We start from the raw sequence: 15980 nt of genomic DNA, 5'->3' as shown, positions 1-15980 counted from the left end.
GTGTTTCGGCACTGCGCTCCCATGTCTAGGATTTTGTGTGTGTCAAAAACAGTGTATGCACAGCATTGCTCACCATGAGGGATAATGGGCTCCCAAATAGCCCTCTCTGGGGGCCAAGTTTCACACATCAAGTACAGCCACACACAAAAAATGGCATGTTCCACAGGGACACAAAGGATGAAGCAGATACCATGGGATGAGAGAGAGCTGGAAGTTTTGGGAGCTGCCGGGAGGCAAATCCCAGAGAGGATTCCTGCTTCTTTCCTTGGGAAGTGGCATGAGGATGGAACCAGAAAGAGAGGCAGACCACGTCTCACCTCTAGCAACAAATACCCACCCACTGCTGTCAGGTTGCCTCTGACTCACGGTGACCCTACAGGATGGACTAAACCTGCCCCGTGCAGTTTACAAGGCGGTAAGTCCTTACAGAAGCAGACGGCCTCATCTTTCTCCTCTCAAGTAGCTGGTTGAGTTCAAACCGGTGGCCGTTAGATTAGCAGCCAAGCTGTGAAGCACTGCACCACGGAGGCTCTGTACTTCCCCCCCCCCCCACCCCCCCAGCAGACGGCAGATGTCTATTGAAAGCCTATTTGTTTTTTTATCTCTCTCATTGTCTACACGCTCAATTAAGTATTTCTGTATGTATCTGTAACCAGTGGCACAGCGGTTAAAGCACTCGCTGTAAACCAAACAGTCAGCTATTCAAGTCTACCAACTACTTTGCAGGAGAAAGATGAGGCAGTGTGCTCTGTAAAGATTTATAGCCCTGGAAACCCTGGGAGCTGCGGTGGTGGGGAGGGGGAGTTCTTCTCTATCCTAAAGGCCCCCTCAGAGTGGGAATTCTCTAGATAGCCGTGGTTTAGGTTTTATTTGTCGTGAACGAGTAGCACGGAAGTAGCACCGGTGGCTCAGTGGCTGTCCACCACCAGCCACACCGCAGGGAAAGATGGAGCTGGAGCTTTCTTCTCCCGCAAGGCGTGCGTGTCTCAGAAACCCACACGGGCCATTCTGCCCTGCCCTCTAGGGTCGCTATGAGTCAGCATCGGCTTAAAGGCAGCGAGTGTGGGTTTGGGGGCGTTAAGGAGCCTCTGGAAGGAGCAGATGGTGAGGTCTTCGCTACTAACTGGAAGGTTGAAGGTTTGAGTGTACCCAGAGGCCCTTGTCAACCCTGTGGAGTGCAGGTGTGTCCTGGCACACAGGGAGGATGGTGGTGTCTGCTGTGCCTCTTCATGCTCCTAGCTGGCTGAAATCCCTTAGTTGGAGAGTTTGGTGTCCATCATTTTAAAAGATACCACTGACATAGACAATAGAATTTTGAAGGAACATTAACTAGTATCCTTCTGTTCACAACAGTGTGGAATGAAATTTAAGGCAATTTCTCTCTGACCTTTTTATCTAAGGAAGTTTAGATGTTGAAATGTCCCAAAGGAACTTGTACTGTGAGTGTGGGAGGAAGGCATGAACAAACAGAGCCTGTGTTCAATAGCACAAGAAGATCATCTTTCCTCTCCCCCTCACCTGACAGTCCATCTGCAAGCTCACCTGGCTTGAGCTACTCGGCTTTGATGGCCCACCAGCTCTCAAGACGTGAGTGTGGTCCTGTTCCACTCGGTAGAGAAGTTGGCTCACCATTCTGTTGCCTCCCACCAGTCAGTACTGAGTGACAGTGACATAGCTACTTTCAGAGAATGCTGGAGAATGTGGCCTCTGAGTGACCTTAACCCAAAACTTCCAACTCGCTGCCATCAAGTTGATCCCAACTTATAGTGACTCTGTAGGACAGAGTAGAACTGCCCCTGTGGGTTTCTGAGACTATAGCTCTATAGGATTAGAAAGCCCCATCTCTCTCCCCCAGAGAGGTTGGTGGTTTTGAACCTCTGATCTTATGAATTACAGCCCAATGGTTCAGCTAAAACTCAGGATGGGTGGGCTTTTACCAGAAGAAATAAGAGGATAATGGGTTGTCTGTCCCCAGAAAAGGGAGACGCTGGATAGGGCAAGATATGACAAAATAATAATTTATAAATTATCAAGGGATCATGAGGGAGGGGGGAGTGGGAGGGAGGAGAAAAAAGAGGACCTGATGCCAAGGGCTTAAGTGAAGAGAAAGTGCTTTGAAAATATTGGGGCAAAGAATGTACGGATGTGCTTTATATAATTGATGTATGTATATGTAGGGATTGTGATAAGAGTTGTATGAGTCCCTAATAAAACGTTAAAAAATAAAAAGAGGCTAATGGGTTTAGGAAAGTTGTGAAAACCAGAAGGTGACTTAGGTACACAGTGCACGAGGACATCACGGCGGGCTTTCTTTGTTTCCACGTTTATCTTTCTGACTGGTATGTATCTGCGTGGTTTACTCTGATACAGAACCAGTGAAACCGTGGTCTGTTTCTCCATTTGGGGGGTGGTGTCGTTTGACAGTTGTATCATGTTTCCCATAGTTAAGACTTTGCATTTCCATCTGGGATGGTGTCATCTACTAGTTGTCATTGAGTCGGCTCCATGTCCAGGTGACCTCGTGTGCCAGAGTAGCACTGTGCTCCTCAGAGTGTCGGTGGAGGCCTTTTCAGAAGTGGATCTCCAGACCTTTCTTCCAAGGTACGTTGAGTGGACTCAGGCCTCAAGCTTCTCAGTTAGCAGCCAAGTACATAACTGTGTGTGCCAGGGACTTGGGGAAGATAGAAGAGGTCAAGGTGATGCCCTCACCCCAATGAATCAATATTTCCACTTATCTAGATGAAGCCAACTGGACACTTCTAGACATAAGAACCTCTTTGCCCTCTGGGCAAAGTTGAACTGACCGTGAAGTTAATGAAATTTTCTTGTTGTTATGGTTGTTTCCCAAAAAGTTAATGAAACTTAAAGGATCTCATTTGCATAGCTCCCTTCCTGCTTCTCCAGAGGGTCCTTAGAAATATGTTAAGCACTCACTCACCGCCATCGAGTTGATGCCAACTCATAGTGACCCTGTAAGTCAGGGTAAAACTGCTCCTGCAAGGTTTTGAGAGTGTTAACTGTTTACAGGAGTGGGAGCCCCCATCTTTCTCCTGCAGAGTGACTGGTGGTTTTGAACTTCTGACCTTGAGGATCGCAGCCCAATGCATAACCACTGTGCCACCAGATCTCCTAATGTGTTCATAGAAGTCCTTTCATATTCTTTGACTATACAGCTAAAGAGTTTCCCAAATTGTTAAGCCTCCTACTCCACAAAGGGGGGCCTTGGCAACATGCACCATGTCTCCGTTCCCCACAGAGCCCCACTACAGTTCCTGTGTGCGTCTACGTGGACTAGAGGAACAAAGTCATAGACACTCGTGTGTATAAGAAAGCTTTCTATATAAGAGTAATTGAATATTGAGAAAACATCCCAGCCCAGTCCAGATCAAGTCCATCAGTCCAATATTAACCCATTTGCCCAATACCAGTCTATAATTTCCTCTTCAGACGTATACAACACCTGCAATGTCACCAAATGCAGGAAGATCACAGGCCAGTAGGTGCAAAATCTTGTGGTTGCAGCGGCGGTGGAAGCATCTCAGTGCTGGTGTGGGTCTCCATGTGGCCTCGGTGCTGGTTTGTGTCTCCACGTGGCCTCAGTGCTGGTGTGGGTCTCCACGTGGCCTCAGTGCTGGTGGGTCTCCACGTGGCCTCAGTGCTGGTGTGGGTCTTCACATGGCCTCAGTGCTGGTGTGGGTCTCCATGGCACTCCCTCAGATCCGTCAGAGTAGCTCCATTTGATTTGTCTGCAGGAAGACAAGCAGAGTGTCTGTCTATATCTGGCCTCCAGTCATCTATTTATCTCCAGGGCACCTCCAGATGATGTCATCAAGCTTGACCTGATCGACAGGCTAGGCTCTACCCCTCTGCAATCTGACACCAGATTATGTAACTACCACAGTTCCCCACTTTTTCCCACATGAGGAAAAGGCTCCATGCAGTTCGGTTTGCTCAGTTTCTTAGAATAAGATGCTCTGAAAGGACGTGTACTAGAAGGGAAAGCAGCCCTTTACATCGCCGACCAAGAGTGTGTCTTTCATCCTCTGGCCCAGCTAGATGGTCTGGCGAGTCTCTCTTGCATTCGTGAGGAGTCCTCAGAAAGGCTCCTGGTTTTTTGTGGCAACTGGACTCTCCGGGGAAATACCTTTCTATGATAAAGGTTTACCCTGTGGTAACCAGGCAATCACTGAATAAGACCCAAAGCCACCGACTCCCTCCAGGCATCTGCCTGTGCAGGGAGCACCCCACCAGGAGTGCGAGGTACCAGTCTGTCTGCTCTTCTCTCCTTCGCAGACACTGTGTCCTCCGAGCCTGCTGCTGCTGCCACTAGTTTCTGGGCGGTCTGGGTTCTCCATGAGGGCCCCCTCTGTTGGAACTTCCTCTGATCATTAGAAGAAGAAGGATCTTCTCTTAGTTCCACTTTCAGAATTCAAAAGCAGCCATGGTTGCTCGAGTGGAGCTCCTGATATGTGGGGAAGACACAGGGAGAAGAAAGGGGGTGAGTGATCCAACTCTGCACACACATGCCACTTTCCACAGTTTCAAGGAAGTCAGAATCTTCTGGAACCCTACAGAAGAAGTTGCTCGCAAGACTCGCTGCCTTCAAGTCTACCAAGCATCCCTTCAGGATAGAGGAGAACTGCTCTTGTGGGTTTCTGAGGCTCTAACTTTTTATAGATGGAGCCCTGGTGGTGTAGTGGTTACACACTGGGCTGCGATCTGCCTCGTTGACAGTTCAAAACCACCAGCATCTCTGAGAAAGAAAAACTGAGTTTTCTCCAGCAAACAGTCTCAGAAACCCACAGGAGGTCGCTGTGAGTCAGCACTGACTGGATGGTGGTGAGCGAGAGAACGCTTTATGGGAGTAGACAGCCCCATCTTTCTCCCAGGGAGCAGCCGCCTGTTCTAACCACTAACCTTGTATTTAGCAGCCTGATCCTCAAACCATGACAACCAGGTTGAAAAGATAGCCAATTTGGAGGGGGGTTGAGAGGAAGAGAGGGGAAAATAGAGGAGCTTGTGTCAAGGGCTCAAGCAGAAAATGTCTTGGAAATGACAATGACAACAGATGTACAAATATGCTTGATACGATTGTTGTATGGAATGTTATAAGAGCTGTAAGAGCCCCCAATAAAATGATGGGGGTGGGAAAGAAAATATAGTCAATTTGACCTGATGATATAAAGCTATAATAGTAGTAGTAAGAGTAATAGTAGTATTACCAACCTCATGAAATTGGGGGTATTAGAGATGGGTAGTCAATGAGATCATTCATGTAAAGTGCTCAGCATGATGTCTCATGTGTAGAAAGGAATCAGCTGCTCGGTGTTAGCAGTTTTACATGTGTACTTCCCTTGCGGAGTTGGAACATTCTTACCACGTTTCATGAATTCTTTAGGCAACAACAACACTAACCTTAGCTGCTGCTCTTTCCCCCAGCCTGTTGTTTGCCTTTTGGCATTCGTATTTGCTTCTTTTTTTAATGTAGCCAGATCTGTGCTTTGTGTGTATGTGTGTGTGTGTAATTTGCTTAATTACTTCTAAGTGTGGACAGTCATCCTTCCAACAGAGCTTCGACAGATTCTGTTGCTTCAAGATTGTTTTCTCCCCATGGTTTGATTTGTATTATTTAGCCATCTCATCCATCTGGAATGGATCTGGGTGTATGCTCTGAGGTAAGGGTTTAACTGGAACTTCTTTATGACAACTAATTATCCTTTAGCCATTTATTAAATAATCCTCCCTTCCCCTCTGTGTTGTGTGACATCTGTACTGTGGCCGTTAGACTGCTCTGAAGAAACACTGGAAGTAAGGAGACGGCATCGTGATCTGGCGTTTGCTTCTTCGTTTCTCATCGTTTCCTCTCTCAGAGATGCAGGCAGGTCTGCCAAGCGCATGACTTATTAGGAAGAAGTGCCCTGACTCCCACAGGGAAGAATAGGCGGAGGGGGGTCTGGAAAGCTGTATGTGCTTTTAGTCTCTCTGCTCGGTGAACACTTCTCCCCACACCCTCCTGCTAGTGACTTTTGGCTGTCTTCTCGGACCTCTTTCCCGGCGTATTACTTTCTTTCTAACTTCTTAATGACAATATTTCATCAAGCAAAAATGTGGACAAGTCAGCTCCTGATATCCCACAAATACATGAGGGCACTTGAAAAAGTTCAGGGGAAAAGGATTAGAGAGATAATGGAATTTTTCCACGAAATCTTTGAAGTTCCCCGGTAGTAAGACGATAATAGGGTGGCCTCCTTGATATTGATCAGGATGGTCTAAGGCAGTGGTTCTCAACCTTCCTAAAGCCACGACCCTTTAATACAGTTCCTCATGCTATGGTGATCCCCAACCATAAAATACGTTTGTTGCTACTTCATAACTGTCATTTTGCTATTGTTATGAATTATAATGTAAATATCTGCTATGCCGGATGTATTAGGTGACCTTTGTGAAAGGATCATTTGACCCCCCCAAAGGGGTCGTGACCCACAGGTGGAGAACCGCTGGTCTAAGGATTTGTGCATGTAGCATTTGAGGATGCACTATTGAGGAGATGTGTTTCAGAGTTCATTCATTTGGAGGCAGGGTGGAGAACAGGAACAAAGTGACTGCATTTTTCGGTTTGGGGTTCTGTGAAATGCAGGAGAGGTCTACAGAGACAATAACTAGGTTAAGGTTTCCTGAAGGGCGGCAAGGTGTAATGGGGAGTTGATGTTAAGGAGGACAAGCAGGAAGAAAATATTTTGAAACTGATTGTGGTAGATATTGTACAACACTACTTGATATGTCTGAATTAAGGAGTGGTGTGATGTCTGGACTATGCCTTAATAAGATGGTATAGGGAAAAATATATGGCCTAGAAAATCATGTGGGGTAGTTCTTCCCTGTCCTATAAGGGAGCTTCAAAGGGTCATAGAAAAATGGCATGCCCAGATAATGGACTTTTCCCATAAGCTTTTTACAGCCCTCTCATCAAGTTTGGAATTGATGGCATGCAGCAACACTCTGCTAAAAGGCAGAAGTTCAACAGAAGAAAACAAAATGTGCTACATCAGGAACGCCCAGTCCTACAAGATGCTGTTCCAGTTTAACAAGCTCTGTGAAGACACTGATGTTGCTTAGCAGGCGAACCAAATGTGTATCCACCGAGCAAGGGGGAGTTCTTATCGTTAAGATAGTCAACTGGTGAAAGCGGATCTTTGTGCTTCTTTTTGGTTTGCTTGCTTTCAGCTTTGAATCTGAGCTGGTTGGTGGGAAGAATTAAGGATAATGCTCAAAATGAGGCGCTGATGCCAGGGGCTTAGGTGGGGAGCAAATGTTTTGAGAATGATGAGGGCAATGAATATACAAATGTGCTTTACACAATTGATGTATGTATGGATTGTGATAAGAGTTGTATGAGCCCCTAATAAAATGACTATTAAAAAAAAGGATAATGCTCAGGTGATTTCTCTTACTTAGTATCAACAGACTGGCCCAGTTCTGTTTATATCTTTGTACTCGACAACTGCTTCTTCTTTTTTTTAAATCATTTTATTGGGGACTCAGACAACTCTTTTCACAATCCATACATCCATCCATTGTGTCAAGCACATTTGTACATTTGTTGTCATCATCATTTTCAAAACATTTGCTTTCTACTTGAGCCCTTGGTGTCAGCTCCTCAGTTTTTCCCCTCCCTCCCCGCCCCACCTCCCTCATGAACCCTTGATAATTTATAAATTATTATTTTGTCATGTCTTGCACTGTCCCATGTCTCCCTCCACCCACTTTTCAGTTGTCCGTCCCCCAGGGAGGTGGGTCAACAACTGTTTCTTGAACACCACAGGGGAGAGAACTGGAGTAAACCCTCTTACAAAGCCAATGAACATAGGCGAGGTCCTTGACTGGGACAAGAGAGGCACTCAGAAAGTGACTCCTAAATGAGACTGGTTTAGTAAGTACAAACGTAAGATCTGTTGGTTTGTCCCTCACCTCTGACAGTGGCATTGCCACGTGGCAGTCCTGTGGAAGGCCTGGGTTCGGTCAGTACTAGGTGGCCTGGCAATCTCCCCTTTGTGAGAGGGAACAACTATGAGCTGAGCTGCTCATCAGAGCACAGTGTTTGGACCCCTGTTACTCACTCTTCCTGCAACTCTGAGAGATTATTTCCCAGTGGACATGAACTCTGGCCTTTCTTTTAAAAGACTACAAAGAAGCTTCTCTTTACCGTATCCTTTTTGGTATAAACCTGTAGTGCAACTCCCCTGGCTTGTGTGTTGGGTTGTTGTTGTTATCAGGTGCCATTGAGTTGGTTCCAACTCATAGTGACCCTATGTGCAACAGAAGGGCACACTGCCCAGCCTTGTACCATGCTCACTGACGCAGCCACTGTGTCCATCATCTTGTCTATTTTTGCTGCTTCTCCACTTTACCGAGCCTGATGTCCTTCTCCAGGGACTCGTCTCTCCTGACCACCTGAAGTTGTTGGGTGCTATGAGCCGGTTCAGACTCTGGGGTTTCTGAGACTGTGGGCCTTTAGAGAAGTAGATAGCCTCATCTTTCTCTTTCAGGGAAGCTGTTGGGTTGGAACCTTCAACCGTGCAGTTAGTAACCCAATGCCTAATTCACAGCACCACCAGGACTCCATGAAGGTAGTAGCCAGGAGTTTTAACTGACATCAGTGACTGCAGCCTGTAGACAAGGATAACAGCATCTGATCTGGCGAGGTTTCGACTGTACTGTTACCACATTTGATATTGTCAGGTGTTTAATCGCCAGGCCTCTTCTACAGACAGCAGCCCCAAGAGAGGGCAGAAAAGCAGGTACAACTCCTCCCCACCTAATAGCAAAAGGCAGGTAGAGTGGCCCTAAGCCTTGTGTTGGCAATGCAGTTCTTCACTGATGGAGGTCTGTACTCCTAGCTGTGACCTTGCCAGGCCTTCAGCAGCACTGGGCTGAGAGGGGTCTGATGATGGAATTCCATCTAGCTGAAGGAATCCTGTTGATAATGTCGAAGCTACCGAGTGGCTGGAAGGGCACCCTGCTTTCTTCCAGGTTGATGCAGCACAACAAGCACACAAAGCAAGAAGACCAGGGTTCTTGATTCAGTTCTGACACCGATTCGCTGTGCGATGCCAGACAGGTAGTTTGCCTTTTAGTCTGAGCTACCTTATCAGCAAATTGAGACAGTGTCAGCCTGCCCTTTCCTACCTGAGAGAGTTACTGTAAGGGTCAAATGAAAAGACTTGAAACCACTAGAAGGGCTTTGTGTAAGCTGTCCTCGTATTTTCATCTTTGAGACTTGGATTTAAATAGTCAAGAGAGTAGCTAAGGGTTGAAGGCTAAGTGTTTATATGGGTAAGTGGACAAGCAATATTCAGTGGTCAATCTGATGGAGAAATCGTACCACAAAATTTCTGACCGGATCTTGGTAAACTCACCTCTCAAAAGAGGATAAGGGGTGGGTGGACAACATTCTGTTAAGGTGTCATTGAGTCACCTAAAGCTAGTTGTCACTTGGTGCTGTAGGTTCCTGTGGGCTGGTGCTTGTTCTAAGGGCCTCGGAGCTGCCGGCAGTCTTGGTTGTATCATCAATCTGGCAGTATTTTCCAAGAATAGATCTTAGTGGATTTGGATGTATGCTCATATTTTGCTCAACAAATTCTGAAGTTGTTCGGAAATGTAGACAAGTGATACAGACTTTGCTACAGACCACTTTGCCTGTTTTCTCCCCCGTTGCTTCTTTGTGGTTGTTCTTCTTCTTGTTACTTAAAAAAAACAAAAACACTTTATTGGGAGTTAGTACAGATATCCTATCCTTCCATAGGGCAATCACATCAAGCAGTATTGTATAATCAGTTTCAAACATTCTTTGCCTTCTTGAATTCCTTGATACCAACTCCCTTTTACACCCTGCCCACTTTGTTTCTTATCTCTGAGATTCTCTAGCTCTGGCCTTGAAAGATTCCCTCCTTCTTGACCTCCTCCACTCCCCTGACACCGTATCTTAGAGGAATGCCTGCTCATCTCGGTTTTCATAGCAGGGTGAATGTTCTTCCCCTGCCTTTGTGAAAGCGTTCCATTGTGCTTCCATTGCTCATAGCTCGGATACTCGTTGAACAAGTGGAATGAAAGGCAGCACTAATTCCTACTCTGCACCTTATCTTCCTCCCCTCTCTCACTGCCATCCAGGCCGCTCTGACTCACAGTGACCCCAGAAAACAGGCTGGAACTGCCCCTGTGGATGGCTGAGACTGTAAAGCTCTATGGGAGTGGAGAGCTGCATCTTTCTCCCGTGGAGCGGCTGGTGGTTTCAACTGCCGACCTTGTACTTAGCAACCCCCAGTGTAACCACGATACCCCCAGGGCTCCTTCTCCCCTCTCTAGTAGGCAGTTAAAACCAACTGCTTAGAGTCGACTGAATCCTGGTGACCCCACGTGCGTCAGAGTACAACTGCTCCATAGGGTTCTCAGCAGCCGATTTTGCAGAAGTGAGTTGCCAGGCCTTTCTTCCGACATGCTTCAACTATTAGCAACTGAGGACAGTGAACCATCTGAGCTACCCGGCACTCCCGGGACAGTTTGGAGCAGGGAAAGGAGCCGTTTTACAGTTCTCACAGTCTGAGCGCCGTCTCTCCCTGCCCCTGCGCTGTTGCCAGCAGTCTTTCTGAGTGGAAATGTCATTTGCTTGCTTTACAAAGTCTGATGACTCACTCACTCTCTTGCTGTTCCAGACTCATGCAGGCACATAGACAGTTTTTTGTTTGTCCGCATGCTCTTGGCCTCCATCCGGCTTAAGAACAATTTGAATTACTAAGAACGTTAAAGATTAGAAGGTTTCTTTTCTTGTTATTATTTATTATTTTTAAATCATTTTATTGGGGGCTCTTACAGCCCTTATAACAATCCATACATCCATTGTGTCAAGCACATTTGTACATATGTTGCCATCATCCTTTTCAAAACATTTTCTTTCTACTTGAGCCCTTGGTCTCAGTTACTCATTTTTCTTCTTCCTCCTCCACCCTCATGAACCCTTCATAAATTATAGATTATTATTATTTTCATATATTCCACCACCCACTCTCTCCCTGCACCCATGTTAGAGGTTTCTGCTAGAATCGAAGGTTTTGGAAATGTGTTAGCTGGTAGCAGGGCTGGGTAGGCTATCTCTTAGACATCGGTGCCCTCTAGCCTTTTCACTCCCTTACCTTATCCAGGAAGGCATGGGCCTGCCCCTTCAGGAAGAGCTCATCTTAATCACTGAGGGGTGGACAGGATCCTTCTCGGTTGGGCCCCACCCTCCTTCCCTTTCCCTCGTGCATTCTTCCAGTCTGTATATCACTACGTGGATAGTTATTGGCCTGTTTGGTTTGACTCACTTCCAAAATCAAGCTCATTGCCTTGGTTTGATCCCGACTCATGGTGACCCTGTAGGAGAGAGCAGAACTGCCCTTTGGGTTTCCGAGGCTGTAAATCCCCATGGGAGGAGACGGCCTCATCTCTCTCCCGTGGAGCAGGGGCTGGTGGGTGTGCACTGCTCTTCCTTGCACTTAGCAGCCTAACCCAGTGCCGCACATTCCAGCGCCCCCTTGCTTTGCTTATACTTTATGTAAGTGTCTGTTCTGTGCACTCCTCTGGATCATCAATTAGCTGCCAAGTATTTGTCAAGTGTTTCAAAGGAGTGACCCAGTAGATTTCCATGGTGTATTCACCCTAAGAAGGGAGAGAAGAAAGGGCAGAAAGGACCCTTTCTGCGCGTATAGTCACTTCAAGAGCAAATATGTTTTGTTGTGCTTCTTGGTCATGTGTGACAGGGGTCTTCAAAAAAGTTCATGGAACAAGTCCATTATCATTTCCTTCTGTTTTTCTACTAACTTTTTTTATTTAATCATTTTTATTGGGTGCTCTTATAACATTCCATACATCAACTGTATCAAACATATTTGTACATATGTTGCCATCATCATTTCAACGCATTTTCTTTCTACTTGAGCCATTGGTATTAGCTCCTCATTTTTCCCCTCCCTCTCCGACCCTCCCACTCTCATGAATCCTTGATCAACTATAGATTGTTCTTATTGTTTCGTATATAACACTGTCAGGTGTCTCCCTTCACCACATTTCTGTTATTGGTCCCCTTCGGGAGGGTGGCCTATATGTCCGCCCTTGTGATGGTTCCCCTTTTTTCGCCCTTCCCCCTCCCTGCCCACTAACTTCTTGAATCCCCCTCATATTTGTAGCCATTCTGCTCTGAGGAGCCTGGGCAGAAGCAACACAATGAAAGTTGACCTTGGTTAGGATATGTTGTCAAAACATTGCCCATTCTTATCCCTAATTGTAGGAAAACTGATATATGAGATAACCTCTTTACTTGGACATCCGGCAAATAAAATGGATTCAAACTGTTGAATAGTTGTTTACATCATAGTTCATGTGAAGTCCAAAAACTGGCAGAGGGGTGATTTTCAAAATCTAGGGCAGTTGCAGCATTCTTTGAGAAAGTTTGTAACAGATTGGCTTTATCTTATTGAACAACACTAACGGCCTCATGGCTATGTGTGGAGCTGTGATCTGCAAGGTCAGCAGTTCGAAATCAGCAGCGGCTCCTGGGGAGAAAGATGGGGCTTTCTACTCCTGTGAACAGTTACATCCTCGGAAACTCTAAAGGAGATATTCAACCCTGCCCTGTGGGGTCCCTGTGAGTCAGCACTGACGCGATGGCACCCTCACTGTTGGGGACCTCACTGTTCTTTACTGTTCGTCAGCTTGATTTCCGTAGGAGTCAGGTTTTAGGAATTCATGTCACTTTCACCAAACTCTACAGGATTGTTTGTAAACTAGAGTATTTAGCTCAATCTCTCCTGAGTGTGTGGCCCTGTGCTAATCTCTGAATTATATAAAGGACATGGCTGCCCTCTTTCAGAAATGTATGGTCCTGAAGGGAGGCAGATAAAGAAACAAATACATGATTTGCCTGAGGTAGCTCTGGCTTATGCCTTTTGTTCTGTTGTCGTAGAAGTAACCCCTTTTGATTTCAAAACTACGAAGGCTATGTACTCCCACAAAGATTGCCAGTGTCTGAAGCCCACAGGGCCACTTCTACCCTGTCCTGTATGAGTCGGCAACTCAATGGCAGTGGGTTTTAAGAAGAGCTCCAGTCTGTGAGAATGGATGGGATATCGAAACAGCCAGCGGTGGCACTGCGAGGAGTGAGAAATAAGCCTGAACTCCCAGAATAGACTTTGATGAAGGACTAGGTCAACTGAGGCTAGGGGGTTGTTCCAGGAATGTGCAGAACTGCAGGCAAAAAAAGGAGATTGATCTGGAAGCAGCAGTTAGTTGGTTCCATCTAAGCATATTTCTGAATTTTTATATATGATAAAAATTCCCCGGGGTTCCTTGGGAAAAATACAGATTTTCAGATCCTACTGATAATTTAGATTCATGAGCCTGTATGTTTTAAGAAGCAACCCCAGAGTTTCCTTAAGCATACTAAAGGCTGAGAGCCAATTTTCTGTTGATGTACTAGGAACACATATGAATAGGAGGTGAGGGAAGAAGGAAAAACAAGATGAAAACACTAGATGTAAGATGGCCATGCAGGGGTGACCCCAGGTTAAAAAACAAAACAAAACAACTCTCACCAGCAAAACCAGTTTAAAGATTAGCAATAATTCCTAGATGAACAGGGCATGCCAGAATTATGTCAATCACCATGCAAAGGAATGGAAAGATTAGAGAGCTATTCAGGAGGAAAAATGAACAGGACTTAATATATGCCACTTTATTATGTTTCCAGGCAACAGAACATTTATGTTGAATATAGAAACCGGAAGAACCAACCGATTCCACACTTACAGACTTATCCAAATATCCCACATTTACAAAAATTATTTTTTAAAATTCTGTTTTGCACAATAACAATGCACACCTGGCAGTTATTCATACTGAAGTACTGTGGAGTAGTGCTCACTGTGGTGGTTAAAGTTATGTGTCACCTTAGCTGGGCCATGATTCTGAGTGGCTGTGGTAGCTGTCTAATCTGGTGTCCATTTGAGGATTAAGAGTGTAGGGGTGGAGTCTAGCCTGTCAATTCGGAGATAGCCAATGAGACCTTTGCGTAGGCATGACCATCTCCTGAGAATTCTGGAAACTGCTGATTTTCCTCCTTGAAGATGGAGACACACTCTCTCTCTGCTGACTCCCTTGGAGATGCTCTAGCTCACAAGACACATAGAACTACGCTAGTGTCCTGAGCTGGAGAAGCCACATGGACCTACCCTGATGCAACCAGACCTCTGGAGCCAGAGAAGCCACGTAGAGACTGCCCGACAGCGCTGAGATGCGTACGATGCCACTGGATCCAAAGGCTTTCTACCCACTACATTTGGAATCATTGCATGTGTTTCGTGAGTCTGAAGAGGACTTTATAGATTGGTATCAGACATAAAGGCTAATATCAGATTTATGGGTTTGGACTGGGATGCTTTCTTAATGTACAATTACCCTTTATATAAACCTCTTTCTTATACACATAAGAGTTTCTATGGATTTGCATCTGTACTCAACCCAGACGAACACGGTGGCCATGATCTCATTATATACTGATGTAGTCATTGTCCATCTTGTGATCTGATGTGGTCAGCCTCCCTTTTGCCTAACGCTGATTTTCCCAAGATGGCATGGGACATACATTGATGAGTGAGGCGTGCTTGCTATCATAAGATTTACTTGGTGCATATAAGCCTACTTGGGTGAACATAAGCTTAAAGAAAAATAAGATAAAATCAAGCAGTTGAATTCTAGTCTATTTCATCTGGAGTTAAAGGGTGGTTCCTGCTTAATCACAGCGCTGCAGTCTCAAGAACTCAGGACAGTCCTGTTTAGTTCCAAGAAGGAACTGGGAGACTTGTCAAGCATCCCTTCTCCCCAAGTTCTTCCTTTTTAGGCTTCAAGCACACCCATGCCCTTCTGTTATGGCACGACTACCTGCCAAGTCTTATCTTGCATTATTTTTGCTTTTGTTTTCCTTATTGAACGTGTATGATTCGTCAGCAGTACGTGTGCCAATCCGTCGGGGGAGAACAGTCGCTTGCAGTTTCAACATGATCTTGCCCCCAAGTTCTAGAGCTGCTCTCTAGGAAGCACTTCAAGGACCACCCACCACAACTCTAGAAGGCCATAGAAGAAACAAACAAGGAGGCTCCTAACCCTAGTATTTGAGACTGCGAGATGCACTAGAAAGACCATGAGTTGGTGGTTCTGAGAAGCACACCCCCCCAAACAGAATATGAAGAAAATCTGAGGGGAATGCTCTAGTGCTCTTCCAACGCAGAGAGCGTCTTTCTTCTTGAAGGCTGTCTTCACCAGGTCCGTTGGCTTCCTGGCAGCATCTCAGGAGTTTTGAAAAGGAAGCCTCGAACAGAAGGGGAAACCCATCAGGCTGTAATTTCACAAGGTCATTTAGCGCCCTTTGCCCACAAGACCCGGACACTTCAGAGGATCCCCGGGTGCACTGTGGGGGAGGGGAGGGCCTCTTCACTTCCGCACCTCGGCCACCCTTGTCGCGGTCCTGAGGGATGCCCGCAGCCTGGGAGTTTCGCGCTGAAGAGGAGCAGGCCGAAGTCCCCCACCCCGTCAGGATTAGCTGAGGGGGCCGGGGGACAGTCCACCGTGCCCCCCCCCCCCAGTTCTTTTCCGAAGGGGCCGAACTTTGGTGCGCTCCCACATAAGCAACGCCACGAAGTCACAGTAACGCGATGGAAAAAAAGCATAACGAGAGGAGGAACGGCCCAGCGTGCTCACACGCAGAAAGCGGATGCCTGCGGCCCACACGCGGACCGCCCTCCTCCGCGGACCGCGCCCAAATCCGCAGCCGGGAGGCCCCGCCCCGCGCGCGCGCGCCCCGCCCACAGTCCAGTCGCAACCAGCGCCGCGCGGCGGCGGGGGGATCCGCGGAGGACGTCGCCGGCCTCAAAGCGCGGGCGCGGCCGCCGCCCCCC

The 15980-nt window shown here is 46.7% G+C and overlaps 1 protein-coding gene across 5 annotated transcripts in view; it reads left to right on the top strand.

Moving 5' to 3' along the window:
* The window catches only part of TACC1 (transforming acidic coiled-coil containing protein 1), a 140266-nt gene that overhangs the window by 52922 nt on the left and 71364 nt on the right, over window positions 1-15980 (top strand). The window lies entirely within an intron of this gene.

The sequence above is a fragment of the Tenrec ecaudatus genome, chromosome 8 (genome assembly GCF_050624435.1).
Source record: "Tenrec ecaudatus isolate mTenEca1 chromosome 8, mTenEca1.hap1, whole genome shotgun sequence".
In the NCBI taxonomy this organism is placed as follows: Eukaryota; Metazoa; Chordata; class Mammalia; order Afrosoricida; family Tenrecidae; genus Tenrec; species Tenrec ecaudatus.
This window is presented reverse-complemented; position numbering and strand designations above follow the sequence as displayed.